The sequence below is a fragment of the Chaetodon trifascialis genome, chromosome 3 (genome assembly GCF_039877785.1).
Source record: "Chaetodon trifascialis isolate fChaTrf1 chromosome 3, fChaTrf1.hap1, whole genome shotgun sequence".
Classification (NCBI taxonomy): domain Eukaryota; kingdom Metazoa; phylum Chordata; class Actinopteri; order Chaetodontiformes; family Chaetodontidae; genus Chaetodon; species Chaetodon trifascialis.
This window is the reverse complement of record NC_092058.1, coordinates 18,658,898-18,674,882: the sequence shown is the minus strand read 5'-3', so window position 1 is coordinate 18,674,882 and position 15,985 is coordinate 18,658,898. Positions and strand designations below refer to the sequence as shown.

Sequence of the window (15,985 nt, the reverse complement as noted above, 5' to 3'; positions counted from 1 at the left end):
TGTACGCTCAATACAGGGGTTTGTGCCAGGAATACCTATTCAGCTGATCAGCGTGCGTGTGCATTGGTGTGTGCGTGTGCGCGTGGAAGCAGCCAGCCAGAAACACCATGCATCATAAGAGCAGCATATAATTAAAGGAACCATTCCATCTCTCCAAACGCTTTGTCAATATTTCCCTCTGAACGCACGACTCCACTGATGTTCAGCGAGCAGTGAGCGAGGGATACAGCAGAGACACAGAGAGAGAGAGGAGTGTGAGAGGGGATGGATATTCATCTCATGAGAGGCAAAAGAGCCACTGTGTGTGAATGTGGAGTGTGTGGTTTTGCAGCGGTATGTGAGCGGGGTTAGCGTTTGTCCACCCTGTAAGCCTTCTTTGAAGTAAGGAACTGCTGCTCTCCTAAAGCCCCAGACCCCCTGCCAGCTCTTTCTCTGCTACCCCCCCCCCCCCACTCTCTCTTCAACTGGCCCCTCTTCACCTCCGTTACAATACCTGTCCAATTAGAGAAACACACACACACACACACGCACATAGAGTCCATACCCACCCACATACACATTTTGCGGCCACTAGCAGGTGAACAGGCCGATCTTTCCCTCAATCAAAGCTGAATCTGTTTTTCTCTCTCTCGCTCGCGGATTAGAAATGGCGAGCATATTCATCGGCCGGGCCTACCTGCTTATGAATAAGAGAGGAGGCACACAGAAAAGCCAGGAGCTATTAGCTACTTTAATCTGCTGACGAAATAAAAGAACCATACATCTAAGGATCCATCTCAGCTTTGCCTGTAAAACCAGCAGAAATAATGTCATTCTGAACAACTCCCCCTTTCCCTTTTCCTAAATATCTATCCAATCAGGGTGCGTGAAAAGCCCTATTCAGGTTGGCCCTTATAAAAGTTTCATCTTATTACACTTTCCAACTTCTCATTTCATTATCCCTATAATGGCAGATGAAAAAAACGAATGGTAAAATTGAGAGGTAGCCATACAAAAAAATTAAATAACCATGATAATTAGATGTAAAGATATTATAATTCCTTTAACAGGATGCATAGAAACTGCTGCTCGACAATATTTGCCCTAATTGCTAGAATTATCATATTAACCAGTTACCATTTGAGTAAGTTGATTAAAAAATTGATTATTCGTCTATTTCTTTTAGGAGTTTCTTAATCAAAATCTTACATCCTTGAAAAATTAATTTGAAGCCGTTTCTTATCAGTTAATTAAATCGGGTTGGAAGTCATTTTTTTCTGTGCGGCATGATTAGAACGGTTCTGTTCTCTTCTGTTCAGACACCATGACGTTAGACGGGGAACTTTTCACTGTCTCATCAAACATTCACAACCACAAGAATAGGACTTCTTTGAAGGGCCCGCCGCCTTTTTTTGCTTCCAAACCTCTGCCTTTCTGATAAATTGTGCTATACCCAATAGATCTTTCTTTCTCGTTAACACATTCTCATTAACGGACAGAGAAAGCGAAAGGAGAGGGGAGTGGAGGGGAAGAGGGGAAGAGAAAAGGAGAGCGGTGAGGGGAGGCAGAGCAGAGTGGAGTGCATGGGGGGGTAAAGGGGGGAAACAAGAGGTGGGAAAAACAGGGCAGAAAAACAGAACCAATGGCAGAGATAAAGTCAAAGGGAAAAATGAATACACTGACAAATTTTACCATGCAATGAAGAAGAAAATGAATAATATAAAGACAGCGCAGGCACACACATACAACGTTGCCTGGGTGACAGCCTTGGGGTGGCCTGAGTTGAGACTAAACAACTAAGAAAGGAGCTAAAACAAGACCTGCTGTTACTACAGAAACAAATGTCTATCTGACCAAAAACTGCTCTACCTCAGTCACTTCAGCTTTAGTTTTTAATTTTATGAAAATAAACATGAAAATAGTATAACGCAGGTGGTGGTGAAAATTGATTTTCCATATATATATGTGTGTATATATATATATGAAATAGATTTTGCTTCGCTCAGTATCGGCAGCTTTAAAGACTACACATCAGAGGGTGACTTCACCTCAGAAAACTAGTTTTCTATTTCTGGGAGAAGACTAATTATAAAGCTCTGCCCCTGGGAAAGAAAAGCCCCTCTTGAAGGAGAGAGGGAGGCAGAGAGTCCATTCAGCACGGGCATCAGTGGAATATAAGTTTGTCTCTCTCTACTTCAGCGAGCAGCAGAGCAGAACCGAACAGATACAGTGTGCTCCACTCATCTGTCCATCCCCGACTCCTCAGGGAGGTATGGGAGGATTGGAGAGGGAGGGAGGGGGTTCAGAAGGAGAATTAAAAGGAGAATCAGTGAGGATACAGAGCGGTATGGTGAGTCTTTCTGATTGGATAATGAATTGAATGATTATTAGAGCACTGCTAGTAAAGTTACGCAGAGATCTCAGCTCGTCATCAGCCAATCAACACGCTCCCTCATCAACCAATCAGACCCCCACCGGGGGGGTGCGGCGGTGAAGGTGTGGGGGCTTTTCTATTTGCTCTTCCATCTGCCTCTCTCCCTACATTTCTCCCTCTCTCTTTCTCTTACAACACGTCATTCTGTCTTTGGTACAGCTGCCCTCATCTTTCTCCGTGGGAGACAGAGAATTCTCAAAGCCACAATTACCGCACAGAACTATCAATTTCCCCTTCTATTAACCCTGTGGGAGGAGAGGGGACCAGGGAGAGGAAGGAGAGAGCAGAGAAGGAGACGAGAGATTCAAATTTGGGATGAAGAGGGGCCACCTTGCTCCCCCCCCCCCCTCGACATCCTCCTCCTAGGGTGCAGTCATGTGTTTGGGCTGAGGGGGGAGAGAATTACACCTCCTCAGGATGAACTTGACCCCACCACTGGAGGTCAAACAAGTTACTATAGAGCACAGGCCCCCCTATCCTCATTACCAGCAAATAGGCCCGGCCACTGTTCCAGTAATGCAGACTGTATGTTAATAAACCAGCGCAAGAACCACAGCGCGGAGCTGTCGAAAGCTAAGAGAGAGATAGACAGCGAGGCAGAGCAGCAAGGGGGAGGATGGAGGGAAAGAGAGGAGAGCAAAAAAGGGCAGAGACGAGAAAGGGGGAGGGAGGGGGCGTGAGCCAGGAGTTGTGTTTCTTAGATCAGCGACTAAGGGCCTGCACGCCGTTACAACGGTCGACTGTGACGGCATGCCTGCTCTCTGTGCTCTGCTCCCCTCTCCTCCTCTTCTTTGCTCTCCCACTTCCCTTCCCACCTCCTCCTCCCTCCACCCATCCCTCCACCCACTCTCCGAGTGAACCCCTGGGGGAGCCGCTCAAACCAAACCCAGCCTTCAGCAAAGTTTCGCAGGCAAAGTTTTCACAAAAGCTCCCAGAAGCCGAACGCCTGCCTGACACCACGAAGCATGCCAGGGTTTCACTGCCACTCGCCCTCCCTCCTGTCCTCTTTTTTTGAACTTTAGTCCTTCTTTCCTCGCTCAGTCCCCTCCTTTGTTTATGCCGACTACTTTTCCGAGGCTAATGCGCTGTTCCAGACTGACCTTTAGACAATGGAAACCTGCAGCAGCAGAAGTTGCCGATTAGGGCTACAGGTTGCATATGGCAGCGCTGACCTTCACTGGGCAAATGAGCATTGTGGTATCTGCTAATCCAACAACCCAATGGCCACATTTCAACCTGATATTAAATGCCCTTAGTCCCTAAAGAAGAAATCCTGTGCTGATTGTAAATCCATCAAAACAAAGTCTCATGCTTCCCTGCAAACAATAAGGAAAAAATGCAAAATAGAAATCTGTGAAACAGTTGAATTTAATTCGCTGTCATTTCTTGTTTTCGTCTGTTTTTACACTGAGGCCAAATCGTTTCGTGCAGGTACAAGCAGGCTTGCTGACAAAATGGACGGACTGAGCAAAATTGATCAACATAATTCAACAAATTTTTCTTACGCTGCACTGAACTCGTTCTCTGAACGAGTAAAAGCACACTTAAAGTTTACAAATCAGAATGTGCGAATGTAACGCAGTAACAGCTTCCTGCCTCTCTTGCATAAAATTTGCTTGCACTCAACTAGAGCAAAATATTTTCTTTCACAAAAAGATTTAATGAAGAAAAATTTAGAGTTTGAAATTTCCCCTTTTGAATTTTCCTATGATGTTTTCAATTTGTTGTTCAAAAAAAGCAAACACACACTCACACTCACACACACACACACACACACACACACACACACACACACACACACACACACACACACACACACGCACACACGCGCGCACGCAATCAGCTTCTGTTGAAAGGGCTATTGATTGACCTTGCACTGTCTTGTCATTTCAGTCATACAGAATAAATTATTTTTATTGAAATTGGGCCTGAGGAGAGGCAGCAAATGTTGGAGGTAAACTGTGATGACAGCTTGGATGTAATGAAGAGACTGAGGGAACACAGAGCCGTGATAATTAGAGACAACAGGCATGACAGGGAGAGGAGGAAAGAGAGAGAGCACAGACGGTGGAGGGGGGGTAGATGGACAGGAGAAAGTGCAACAGAATACGAGGCGAGGAGGAGAAAAGAGGGACAGCGAGCGTTGAGTCCTTCACAGCGAGTGACTATCGGAGCTCCGACAGGGAAAAGAACACTTTCCGGCCAACCACCGACCAGAACTGAAGGCAGCCCTTGCAGCTGCAGGCACGCATGCTGTGTCATACATCCTTCGCAATGCATGAAAAAAAAAGTAAAAATCAAAGTTCAAAAAAGACTGATAAAATTGTCTTTTTTAGTTTACGTTTGACTCGTTAGAAGTCGACCAAAATTGTCTGTGGCAGGAGGGAAAACGTCTGGGTTTAAACACTGCGTTGTGTCTTTGTAGATACAGTGGAGCAGTGAGCATGTGACAGCAGTATATTCGAATGATGTTTTTTTTCCTCTTTCAATCCAGGAAAAAATAGTTTTAATTAATTGTTAAAAGAAAGAAATAATGGTATTTTTCATTTTAAAACTTGAATTGATGTATTGAAGTTAAAAAAAAAAAAGAAAAACTATGGTACATGAAAAAAAAACAATTAGAAAACTTTTCTTTAATTAACATGAAATCTGATAACGGTAAATATATTTGAACAGTATCATATGCAGTCCGTTAAGAGTAATTTGCAAATTACCTTGGTTTGGATCAAAAGCTGCAGTTCTCTTTTCTTACTTTTTAACCTCTTTTCTTCTTGTTTTTCACTGCTTTCTCTCTGATTTCCTCTCCTCTCACCCCCTGACCAACATTCTGCCAGCAAACAGCTAACACTGCTTCAAAGGCCAGCAGCCCACAACGCACACACACACACACACACACACACACACACACACACACACACACACACACACACACACACACACACACACACACACACACACACTCTCTGACTTCTCTATCCTCAGGAACATGAGAGCTGGCTCTGATTCACAGGCTGGTAAAGCTGTGGTGGACAGCAATCTTGATCTGGCAGGATTAGGCTACTTTTATATCCCCGAGAGCCACGGGGAGGAGAAATGGAGGGAGGTGAGTGTGCATGTGGAGGGGGGGACTAAAAGCCTTCTACAAATGTCAGACAACGACCGGTGACCAGGGGTTGCAGACATCCACACTCACACACACACGCCAGTTCACACACTCGTAAACACTCCTGAAAACGCCCAAAGTGCCACCCAGAAAAGAGACTCATCACTCTCCGTCTCATCAGTTGGAGGAAGAAGGGACGTGGGGGCAAGAAGGGGAGCAAAGGAGGAGACGGCGGAGGAGGGAGCGAGGGAAGGAAGGAGGGAGCAAAAGAGGGAGGGAGCGAGGGGGGATTACACAATTATTCAGATAACAGCTGGGTATAATCTAGTGGCAGATGTCTCTTGGTCAACAATGCCCACCACACACAGGCGCGCATGTGTATGCGCACACACACTAACAGAGTTTCAATGCTCAGCGAGCAGCCACAGAGCGTAAAAAAAAGAAAAGAAAAAAAAAAAACCTCCGCGAATGAACCTGCACACAACTACTCTCCACTGCTCTGTCTGGGAAAGTTTTTTATCTCTGATGCACATGAGACAATCTATAAAAATAATGACAGAGAGCCTGTTTTCTCCAGAACAGCGAAACGTCTAAAACAAATACACACGCAAGTTGGGAAAGTGACGACCTGTTTGCTTTTCTTCTCCTCCGACAGCCGCCTGAAAAACAAAACCTAAAACCTGAGGAATTCTGTCCGAGGAGGAGAGAGGTGGAGGGTCACCCGTTGACTGACAGTTAATTGTGGTTGCGCACGCACGCACACAATAAGCGCACACACATGCAGAGCAGCATCCCTCTCTTCTGTGAGCGATCTCCAAGGCTCCCGATAGTGGCTCTAGCAGTCACCATCCTCCCCTCCTGCCTCCCATTCCCCTCCCCTCTCTGAAAGGGCACTATAGAAGCCATAGTGTCTGCACCCCACTGGGCAAAGTCTGTACAGTCGCTTCCTCTTGAGAGCCACAGCAGAAGTAAGAAGACAGAGACACAGAGAGCCTTTGCTATGGGCAAAATCACATTCACCACAGTCACTTTTAAAGTGATCCCTCAATATTTCTTCCAGAAGTTCTGAAAAAGTAAAATCCCAACTTCTTTTCCGTTTCTAACGCAAACAAATCTTCATGTGAGGTTAGGCGCTGTGGAGGAGGAAGGCCCAAGCAAGCGGCGAGAGCGAGCTCTGTCAATCCGTCAAACCCGGCAGCCTATTGTGATTTAGTTTAACACTGGTTAACAGCTCGTCCTGTCAGGGGATGGATCATCCCACGGCGCCTCACATGCTAATAGCTTAAGTAGGCATCCCATGTCCCCCGGAACTAATACCATAAATACTAATACCATAAAAGAGCAGCGCACGCCAACGCTCCAGCCTCACTTTCGCCTGCGTTAGCCAACATCCCTGATACTTTACGGATTAGAAAACATAATGAGATGCATTTAAATGGTTATTACCTCCCCGGTCCAGGATGGCAAGGAACAGGGACGAGGGGAAATACTGCATCGCTAATTTCCTATCATCATATGTTAATGTTAAAGTCATCCTGGTTGAAGCAATTCGAATATTCTGATGCAAATCAAAAAACTCCCCCCAAAAAAGCTAAAATAAATCAGATTAATGGCAGGTCTGATAACTGCAGTCAGACAGACACATCGGGAATCAACTGAAAAGGAAATGAGCAAACTGATGAGCAGAGAAATCTGAATTTGAGGAATTTACATCAAGAACTCAGAGAGAATAACACGGAAAACTGATTTGAGTTCAGTCCGGTTGCAGTTGAGTTTATGGACCTGGATGTGAGTCCCAGCGCGCTCATCGTCTTCTGTGAATCTCAGCATTTTATCGGAGCGCTCATTCGTCCGCTCGGCAAATTTTACCGCCGCAGCACCACGGACAAACGGGCACTCAAGAGCTGTGTAACGCTCCTCCGCAGTCAGACGGTTTATGCAATGTGCAAAATGTGTGTACACACGCGTCTGTGTGTGCGTATCCCTAACATTCTCTCGCCCTGCGCTTCACAGCTGTCACCTACCCTTCACAGCCATCCTTTTCAATACACATTAAAGCAGTGCTGCAGAAAGTTTAGTCACATTGTTGTTCTGAACGAAGCTTTCCACTGATCTGCTCCCTCGGTTCCCCCGCTCGATTGACGGCTGCCCTGTCAGTTTGTCGCAGCGCTTTAGAAAACACCAACGGCTCTCTGATGAAGTGCTTACAAAAGGTCATAGGGTGGAGGCGATGGAGGGGAGGGGAGCCGACTACTGAGAGAGGGAGGCAGAGGAAAAGGAAAGGGAGACGGGACAGAGTGAAGGAAAATCCATAACACAAATACAGCTGTCAGAAGCAATGCAGAGTTAGCAGGGGACACGACGACTGATGAGAGCTTTTTCATGAAGATGCTCCGCTTGAGCACAACAGGCGTTCTCTTAGATTTTCTACACACAACACTGCTTGGGGATCTTTTTTTTCTGCTTCTGCTGACCATCTCGTGTGCTCCACCTGGCTGTGCCACTGACCTAATGATCCCACGTGACTCTTTCTCTCTGTCTGTGAAATCAGACTTGATAGATCCAACTGCCTGACTTCACGATCTGCTCTCATTCCCCCAGACTCGGCAGCCACAGCCCTCTCCTTCAGCTGCAGCCATGGCCTCAGGTGCCAAGCGCACTCTGGAGAAGCTGATCTAATGCTTCCTCAGCTATAATGACCAAAGCCTGAAACCTCTCGTGCTGTCGTTTCCCCTCGCTTCTACCAGCCTTTCGCTCATATGTTCTATCTCTCTGTGCGTCCCTCTCCTGCTTCCCTTTCCCCTCCCTGCCCATAGGAAACAGTCTCTTCCGCTCTGAGCTGTTGGGTCACTCCTTCCCACATCCATCAGCTGTTAATGGGCCAGTGCTCTGTGGAGCTGGGGGAACATCTCATCCCTTCTACCCCCCCAACGCATAGACAGTCACATAGAAAAACTCATCTGAGAGGTATGGACATGTTAATGACCACAGGCTAAACCAGTGTGTCAGGCAAAATGATTGCCTTATCAATCAGATGGAGAGAAGTGTGTAAATTTTAAAGAATTAGGTTGGGACTGCGAGCGCTGCTGCTGTCACCTCATATGCAACGACAACTCTTTCAAAAAGACACAAAAGGCAAAAGAAAAGGCAACAAAAGACAACAACTGCTCTGCCTCTGTCTCACAGGTGGTCAGCCTCCTACAGACCGCTAAAGGCATCTTACCGCTCTCCTTCTCTGCTGTCCCGCAACTTTGCTGTGCGACAGCGCCTTCTGACCCATCATAAAGACAAATCTCATGTTTGAAAAATGTGCAGGATTTATGATATGCACACACACAGACAGACACACACACACACATACACATAAGTATTCAGCCCTCAGCCTCTCCTAAATAACAGGTTCAATTAGAACCACATGTATAATCAGGCCTCAGTCTAAAGCAATGTGGCGGCAGTTTCACTGTGCAGTCAATCACTTGAATACACAACCAGAGCAGTCCCTCACTTGCTGGCTACCCATGAAGAACAACACCTTCATTTAATCCATTAATTTATCAATTATATTTCATGAACATATTTTAAAGAGGTAACAAGCCCATTACTGCTATTTGAATGATACTCAGTGGCTACATACGGAGACGCGTAGCTTTCCATTTTCCTTCGTTTTATATCACTAAAAAAAGAACACTTCTGCTGCATAAAAATCACACATACACCACATTCAAATGTCTCACTTTAAAACATAATTATGCGGTTGTTACAACCTGTGGAATATCTTATCCGATTTCCACATTTACAAGCCCACGACACATTTCAGCTCAAATGCGCACACATCTTGCAATAACGGCAGCTTCAGGACCAACACTTGAAATGATTCCATTTAAAAATGTGCTCTCGCTCCCTGCGCGGGAATATTTTCGCTTTTCTCAAACCCCATCTAAAGGATATTGAAAATTTAACCATTTCAGCTTTTAAGCAGGTGATGCACTAAGTGCTGCAATAGAAGTAAACCAGTGAGTATCTATCACAGGTCAAACCCTACATGTATAGCAGAGTCGTATACGGGTGCTCTTCAACATCACTTTGGAGCCAAAAGCCCACTCAGACTTGTGGGTTTGGGATAGCAGGAGGGCTTTAATGAAGAGAGCGCCAGAGATGGAGAGACGGACAGGCGAGCCATCAACGCTACCGACGCACAGGACATTTAAAACTTCAAATACTGTCCATTTTCACTCAAGCAGGACAGGTGAATTGAGAAAAAAGCACTCCTGTGTACACATACCCCCACTCAGATATATACACCCTTCCACACATACATTCACACAGGCTCATGCTGGAGGTAAGGACTCTCTGAGTGAGTTTATGGACTAACACAATCATATTGGTGGCTTTTAATCCCGCTGAAGGGGTTTTAAAGCGCATGAGATTCACAGCCATTACTGGCTGTCTCTAGACGGTCTCACGCGTGGCTCGAGTCACACACAGCGGCACACAGTCACTTTCCTCAGGACCGAGCTGAAAATCATCATTTAAGTAATGTGTCAGTAAGCATAACAGAAAAACAACTGAGTGTTGGAGAGCAGAGTCTGCGAAAAATCAGCAGTGTGCGAGCGTCTCTCGCAAACAATGAAAGAAAACAGGACATGGAAAAGACACAGCTGTCGAGAGAGGAGGGGGAAAAAAGCAAAGAAGGAAAAGAGTCGGAGCAAGTCAGATGAGAAAAGGTGGCAACGCTGAGGCAAACACACAGACACGGACGCACAATAGCCGACAGAGAGCAGAGAGAGTCAATCTGTCTCTGACACCTCTGGCTTCCTGCACACGTACTCTCTCTTTTACCCAAATAACTACTTCTGCCTCTCAAATACTCTTTTGTTCATTGTCTCCTATTATATTTCCATGAAAAGCCTGTCACTGATGTGATAGCCCATCAACGAGCAAAGCACTACACAGAAACAATAACTTTACAGTGAGTTTGTGGGCAAGTGCTGAAATAGAAGCGAGGGATTATAAAAAATGGAGCTCTGTCCTTAATCTCGCTGTTCTCCCTGAGCTGCACTGCAGGGTTTTTTTTGTGGCATTTCCTCATCGATATTAAATGAAAAACCTCCCAATAACTAAATTGTGTGACGGCGTGTATTTTGTTGGACACCGTACCTTCAACTCTGAACATCGTTCTTTTAACTGAGACATCTCAGCTGCTCAGCCCTCACTGCACCACAGATAAATTAAGCAGCTGGAGGAACATGTAGCAACAAGAGTGATCATTTTTTAAAAAGAAAATCAAAGTCAAAACTGGCTGAGTTATTTTTTCCAGACTTCGGGGGAAATCGTTTCAGCCATTTGAGCATATTAGACAAATCTAAAAAGAAAGATCTGAGATAGATGCATTCAGGGTCAGTGCCAGCACGCAATTGTGTACATTATTTGCACACTATTAAAATTGTATTCTGGTATGCAAATAAAACACATTTAGCTTATGTCTATGATAAAATGACTATTAAACATCTTAAAATTCTGATCTAATTTTGTTGATTTAAATAAACTGCCATAGGAGGGTGTGAGCACTGTTGTGCATTAAAAACAAAAAAAAAATACTGTGCAGGTTTAATTAAGCTTAATTCATGCAGGTGAAATAAAGGTGTTTTTTTTTTTGTTTTTTTTTTTAAATTCTGCATATACTTTACACCAAGGGCTCCGAGCCACCACAAAATACCTGCTTTCCTGTCTGACACCACAAACTTGACAAGGTCATAAAACGTGATGAAGAGCTTTTTCATTCCCGCTGGATCTTCTATTAAAGTGCAATTAAAAGTGTGTCATCGCGTCGCGGAAATGCCACCACAGAGGACAGGAGGGGGAGGAGGGGGGAGACACAACAGGACACAGTAAATAAAATTAATTATGCCAAATGCCCCGGCGCCCATCAATCACGGAGCAATAATGCCCGTGTCAGGGTGTGCACCCACACGGCCTGTATGCTTTTCTCTCAATGACAGACAACTAACAGCAATTAATTGTCATTTCATCTCTCCCTGGTTTTGTTTTTTTTTTTTTTTCGTCTGCAGCTTTTCCATCATGCGGGACCTGAGTCCATCTGAGCAGCGGGATGTGCTGGCTGGTGTTTGATATTTGACGAGGAGAGTTTCATTTGAAGAAAGGAAAAAGGAAAAGAACAACTTTAATTTTCACACTCAAGCTGATGTTAGACATTTTGTGCTGTGCGCAGTTTGGCAAATTAAAGGCGAGTTTAAACTGTTTATGTCATTACAATATGTTATTTAAAAAAATTATAGTGCCGGTGATAAGTTTTTTTTTTCCTCTTTTTCTCGAGGAAGAAAAGATCATTTTCCTTTGTGGTGCAGGCCTACTTTCAGGCGGTTTATGACTGCAATAAGAAGGGAAAAACATGGGTCATCCAGAGGTTCTGGTACAGACTTCAACCCCCTCAATTTCTAAATTTATAATATTGCCTGAGTCAACTCTAAATATGTGGGAATATTTTTATATTTCATCACCAAAAGAATATCATGTGTTCTTTCCCCCATGCAGTCAGCCTTATTTCTGGATGACAAAAACAGACTAATACGCATCAGTGTTATAACGCACTAATTTCCCACAACACCATAGATTAGATCCGTTTTAATATGATCATCTTTTAAACTGGAATTCAACTTTTACCGTGCATGAACAACTTTCCTCCGCGTCCTGTTGCTCAGACACGCCTCTGTTTATCGCTTCTTTATTTAATCCGCGGAGACAATACGCAAAAATCGCACAAAAAACAAAAAACAAAAAACTCAGTGAGGTCAAACACCGCGGCTGCAATTTCAAAAGTCAAAATCCTTTGAAAAGAAAGTATTGTCCTCTGACCTATTGACTGTCCACAAGAAGGCTTTTTTCTGCCTTAAGGCGAGGGCTCTATTATCTCCACAGAGGGCTGTGATGCCATTTTTGGTCATTTCAGAGGCTATTCTTTAATTAACAAAAACCAAAATGAACATATTTAAAGACAGTGTTTAACGGCTTGGAGAGAGCCGACACAGCGATGACAAAGCGTTCAGGCGGCTGCGTAAAATTATCACCACATAACCTCCGCCGGTGTTTATTATCAAATCCCTTAACGAGGCTTATTGACAGGGACGCGGAGTAAAGTTTGTTGCCTCCATTCAGATCCACTCCCGACATCTTGGTCTAACCTGTGAGAGGGGGGAAAACTTTGTGCTGTCTCTGGAGCGAACACTTCGGACACTTTCTATAAGCGCCGGAGCCTCGATCACCTCTAACAGTTCAAATAAAATGCGCCATCCCATTAAAAAAAGCAGCCAACTGGAAATAAACTACATTTTGACTGCGCGTATTCACACGTGTGCCAGCGGCGAGGCGGTCGAAAGCAACTCACTCCACCGTCTGTCTATTGAGGAAAAGTGGACAGATGAAGACAGCGGAGACAGAGGATTTTTAAAAAACGTGGCTGTGAGTTTAACGATCAACAGTCCGGCGAAAAGTTAAAGTGAAACACGGACGGAGGCAAGTCTGTGCCCCGCTGTACAATACTCTATAAGACCCTGCTGCGCTGTGAGGCTGACTTGGAGGAGTTTCACAAACAATGTGCCATGAAAAGTTGCAGTTCGATGTTTTTGGTAAACAAACGTGTGTCGGAGAGTTTCAATGGAAGCACAGAAAGAGTGAGGAAGATAATAAAAAAGGTGGCGGTGAGGAGGAGGAGGGGGGGAGAGGAAAGTGTAGATAATGCATCAACCTGTTCTCTTGTTTTCTGAAGAAGTCAACTTTCACGCCAGTGGTTGGACCATGTGGACAGCCCGCTTCTGCTCCTCAAGCCCCCGGCGCGTCCACTCTCTCGCGGCGACAAAAGGGGGACACAAACCGACGGGAAGAAAAAAAATTCAAAAAAAAAAAAAAAAAAAAATGGAAAGAAAAAGAGAGGAGAGAGAGAGACAGAGAAATCTAGGATCTAAGACCGCAGGACCATTACTTTAAACGACAAAAGCGTGCTCGTTAGTCCTTTCCTTTTCCCTTTTGTGTGCGTCCTCTCTCCTCGGAGTGGCCCCTCTGGAGTGAAGTCAGAACAATACTGCCGCTAAAACTCTGGCACTGTGCGCAAGTTGCCGCGGCGAAAGAGCGCAGCTTCTCGTCTTATTTTGTTGCGTCTGCCTCCCCCGCTATCTCTTCAAGAGGCTTATTCAGCGCGAATAACCTCTCCACCGGTCCTCACTTTTTGGCATCCCGTCTGTTACTTGCTCGTCCGCTGGAAATCAGGGTTGAATCACCAGGGCTGTATGTGTGTACACGAGTGTGGAGTGTGTGTGCGTGTAAGTGTGTGTGTATGTATGTGTGTGGTGTTGCGGGGGGACAGTTTGCTGCGCTACCGTAATGCCTCTAAAGCAGGTGCGCGTTTTCATCGCTGCCCTATCCTCGCAAAGCCCTGGCGCACAATAAGGAAACAGCAATCGGCGAGAGAGGTCTCTCTCTCTCCCTCCCTCTCTCCCAGTGTGTGTGTGTGTGTGTGTGTGTGTGTGTGTGTGTGTGTGTGTGTGTGTGAGGGGAAGGCACTGATCTTTTGACCTCTCTTTGCATCCCGGCTGAGTTGTGCTATTGTGGAGGCAGAGAGGAACAGATGTTAGCCTGCTCTCGGTTTGAGCTCAGAAACCGTCAGAAACAAAGCATGATCACCCAAACACAAGTAGTCTACTATTAAACGTTTTGGATTTGGTACACATCTAAATTTCATAGATTGATTCACATGTGTTGGACTGGTAAATAAAAACAGAGGTAAACAACTGCCTCTATAATCTGCATGAAACAGAAGTTTAAAAGTATGAATCTTGTCTTTTTATACTTTTTTTTTTGCACTTGACAGACTTACTCTGACGTAACTTTCAACTTCTTTCACACTGAGTGGTGGCACATATCGATTCACGCCAAGCAGATTTATGCCAACATGAGAAATGTTGTATTCCACAAATAAAAAATAAGCATAAAAGCCCTTTAAGTGGGTTCACTCTTGTTATCCACTCACCTCGCAAACAGACAGTTAAATAGTGATTTTAAAATTTTTTACTGTCTGCCTTCCTCACTACGTCCTTTATGTATTTTGGAAGCTTGACAAGTCCTTTTGCACAGTTATTACCACGTTTTTTCCCCCACCAGCACATTCATTTACTAATTGACAGCATAATCAGTGTTGAGATTACTGTCTATGATGAAATTTGGAAATTACATCATACCTGTCGCTACAAAAAAAAAAAGTGTGGAAAAAAAAAGTGCCATAACTCATAAGAAGATCTTGGAATAATTTTGCTTTGGCCATTAAATGGGATTCTGCCCTCCTGCCTTTTCTCTATCTAAGCTTTTACCATTGGAAAATGATGGCAGTCCATCACAGCGCCACCCAACAATGAGCCATGACTGCAGTAAATCACAACACATTCATTAGCGCGATCAATACCACTAAAAATATGTGTGTCCGCATGTGTGTGTGCGTGCAAATGTTTGCGTGTGTGTTTGTGTGCGGGAGTGTGTATGAGTGGCCATATATTCTTCTACTCGCTCACCTCTCCTCTGAGCCTGACACATTTTGTTATATGTCTCCGATGGATCTCTGATGAACTGACAGGTGCTAATGTGAGCAACTGGATGGTGATGAGCGATGCTTTTTTAAGTGGCTGTTATCATGAAGGTGCACTTTCAAGTTCGGTGGACAAAAATCGGAGGTAAAAGAAAGTTTAGAAGTGAACCCCAGCGGGTGTGCGCGTAGTTCTTTCAAATCCTTATGGCGACAAACGGCCTGAATCCGATCACTGAGAAGCACAGCAGGGAGAGGAGAAACTGAATATCCTTGCGCTTGTTGTTGTGTAACTGTTGACATTTTTACTAAAGATATCAATCACCCCCGTCTGTTTGGGGAATCATGATTTGTTGGTTGTTTGTCTGTTTTGGCTAACAGTTGCATAAAATCTCGAGCTCAAACAGAGCACACGAAACCCAGTGGGACTCTGTGTTCTGGCATGGCCCAAATAAATCTGATCCAGGCCAGGCTGAAGCAGGCCAAGTATGAAACTGGATCAAAATAGAGCTGGCCTGGACTTCTTAAGTCAACACCTTCATTCTTGTTCTTGGTGAAAGGAGAAAAACGCCGTTTGGCCCTCTCGCCCTTCTCTTATTCCCATTTAGGAACCCTTCTCCCCCTGTTAATCAGGGGGAATAATTATCAAAGTGGACAGGTAATTAAATTAAAACATAAGTGGCTACATGAGCTGGGTTGGCTGTACTACAAGGTTTTCCCTGGCTTAATTAAAGAGAAATATGGGAGTGCTCACCCACAGTGTCACAGAGCTGGTAAAAATGAGAAAAAAGCTCCTGCCACTAACCTGAATAACTCAATCTGATCCCTTAAACGCAGGATCTTGGATCGAGAAGAAAAAAGCGGTGACTCCCGTCTGTGTGTG

General features: G+C 44.7%; 1 protein-coding gene across 5 annotated transcripts in view; it reads right to left on the bottom strand.

Moving 5' to 3' along the window:
* Positions 1 to 13,822, bottom strand: part of foxp4 (forkhead box P4) — a 91,057-nt gene extending 77,235 nt beyond the window's left edge. For 2 of the 5 annotated variants that reach the window (XM_070958516.1, XM_070958518.1), the window contains exon 1: positions 13,279 to 13,794. The gene's annotated coding sequence lies outside the window, so the exon portion shown is untranslated. Of the gene's footprint in view, positions 1 to 13,278 lie in introns of all 5 variants that reach the window. The other 3 variants (XM_070958517.1, XM_070958519.1, XM_070958521.1) reach the window with 2 other exon arrangements.
* Positions 13,823 to 15,985: the final 2,163 nt, after the last annotated feature.